This window comes from Drosophila albomicans, unplaced genomic scaffold (genome assembly GCF_009650485.2).
Source record: "Drosophila albomicans strain 15112-1751.03 unplaced genomic scaffold, ASM965048v2 utg000347l_pilon, whole genome shotgun sequence".
Taxonomy (NCBI): Eukaryota; Metazoa; Arthropoda; class Insecta; order Diptera; family Drosophilidae; genus Drosophila; species Drosophila albomicans.
Window position 1 is genome coordinate 1 of NW_026263625.1, and position 2,445 is coordinate 2,445.

General features: G+C 36.4%; 1 pseudogene; it reads left to right on the forward strand.

Annotated features, from left to right (window-relative positions):
- The first annotated feature begins 2,054 nt into the window (after positions 1–2,054).
- Positions 2,055–2,234, forward strand: LOC117577361 (5.8S ribosomal RNA; annotated as a pseudogene).
- Positions 2,235–2,445: the final 211 nt, after the last annotated feature.

The window sequence follows — 2,445 nt, forward strand, 5'->3', positions numbered from 1 at the left end:
TAACAAGGCACCTATTGGAGGAGCAGTACTGGTGGCCAAGCAGCCCGCGACGGAATTCCGACTCCATTAGCGTAATTAAATGGGTTGTGCGGTTAAAACGTTCGTAGTTTGAACTATGTGCTTCATACGGGTAGTGCAACTTACCAATTGTAGTTAGTACTATACCTTTATGTATGTAAAGCGTATTACCGGTGTGAGTTCTTATATATAATTAGGTTTACTTGTACTTTTTTATATGTTCCTCCTATTTAAAAACCTGCATTAGGTGCTCTTCATCGAGTGTTATTGGTGGGCCGGTACAATTACTTTGAACAAATTTAGAGTGCTTAAAGCAGCATTTCAAATGCCTGAAATATTCTGTGCATGGGATAATGAAATAAGACCTCTGTTCTGCTTTCATTGGTTTTCAGATCAAGAGGTAATGATTAATAGAAGCAGTTTGGGGGCATTAGTATTACGACGCGAGAGGTGAAATTCTTGGACCGTCGTAAGACTAACTTAAGCGAAAGCATTTGCCAAAGATGTTTTCATTAATCAAGAACGAAAGTTAGAGGTTCGAAGGCGATCAGATACCGCCCTAGTTCTAACCATAAAACGATGCCAGCTAGCAATTGGGTGTAGCTACTTTTATGGCTCTCTCAGTCGCTTCCCCGGGAAACCAAAGCTTTTGGGCTCCGGGGGAAGTATGGTTGCAAAGCTGAAACTTAAAGGAATTGACGGAAGGGCACCACCAGGAGTGGAGCCTGCGGCTTAATTTGACTCAACACGGGAAAACTTACCAGGTCCGAACATAAGTGTGTAAGACAGATTGATAGCTCTTTCTCGAATCTATGGGTGGTGGTGCATGGCCGTTCTTAGTTCGTGGAGTGATTTTGTCTGGTTAATTCCGATAACGAACGAGACTCAAATATATTAAATAGATATCTTCAGGATTATGGTGTTGAAGCTTATATAGCCTTCATTCATGGTGGCAGTAAAATGTTTATTGTGTTTGAATGTGTTTATATAAGTGGAGCCGTACCTGTTGGTTTGTCCCATTATAAGGACACTAGCTTCTTAAATGGACAAATTGCGTCTAGCAATAATGAGATTGAGCAATAACAGGTCTGTGATGCCCTTAGATGTCCTGGGCTGCACGCGCGCTACAATGAAAGTATCAACGTGTATTTCCTAGACCGAGAGGTCCGGGTAAACCGCTGAACCACTTTCATGCTTGGGATTGTGAACTGAAACTGTTCACATGAACTTGGAATTTCCCAGTAAGTGTGAGTCATTAACTCGCATTGATTACGTCCCTGCCCTTTGTGCACACCGCCCGTCGCTACTACCGATTGAATTATTTAGTGAGGTCTCCGGACGTGATCACTGTGACGCCTTGTGTGTTGCGGTTGTTTCGCAAAAGTTGACCGAACTTGATTATTTAGAGGAAGTAAAAGTCGTAACAAGGTTTCCGTAGGTGAACCTGCGGAAGGATCATTATTGTTTTAATGCATCTAACCGTTAATAAATTAAATTTGTTTTTCTCTTTTAGGGAATTGCAATATTTAATAAATTATGTAACTAATAAATATAAATATTTTATTCAATCATATGAGATACAATTATGCAACATATAATAATTTAAATTAGCTAAAAACCGTTTGTCATGTATTATTATTATTATATACTGTATTAAGAGTGTTTTATGTGTTTTGGATAAAATAAAAAAACTGCGTGTATATGTACCATAATATACATGCGTTGCAAAATGTATTGTGCATATTCCAGTGCGCATACATTGGTTCGCAACACCTAAAGAAAAAACAATGTTGTACCTGTTTGCAGGTTAACGCTTTACATATGTTGATCATAATAAATAAATTTAGCTAAAATATACTTGTCATATATCTTATTTATTATCGATTATGTAAAACTAAGACATTTCGCAACATTTATTTAGGTATAAAAAAAAAATTTTTATTGAAGGAATTGATATATGCCAGTAAAATGGTGTGTTTTTTAATTTCTTTCAATAAAAATATTCTTGACGTAATGAAATAAAAAAAAAATTGTATCACTCTAAGCGGTGGATCACTCGGCTCATGGGTCGATGAAGAACGCAGCAAACTGTGCGTCATCGTGTGAACTGCAGGACACATGAACATCGACATTTTGAACGCATATCGCAGTCCATGCTGTTATGTACTTTAATTAATTTTTTAGTGCTGCTTGGGACTACATATGGTTGAGGGTTGTAAGACTATGCTAAATAAGTTGTTTAAAAATTTTTTCGGAATTTTAAGCACATTGTATATTATTGGATAATATAAGTGTGAATCTAAAAAGTTCTCGCTTAAGATATTCATAATATGAATTAATAAATGAAAATACTAAAACTCTGTTGCATGAGAAATTTGAAGAATTATATGTTCTTTATTCATTTCAAATAATATTGAGGAATGTCTA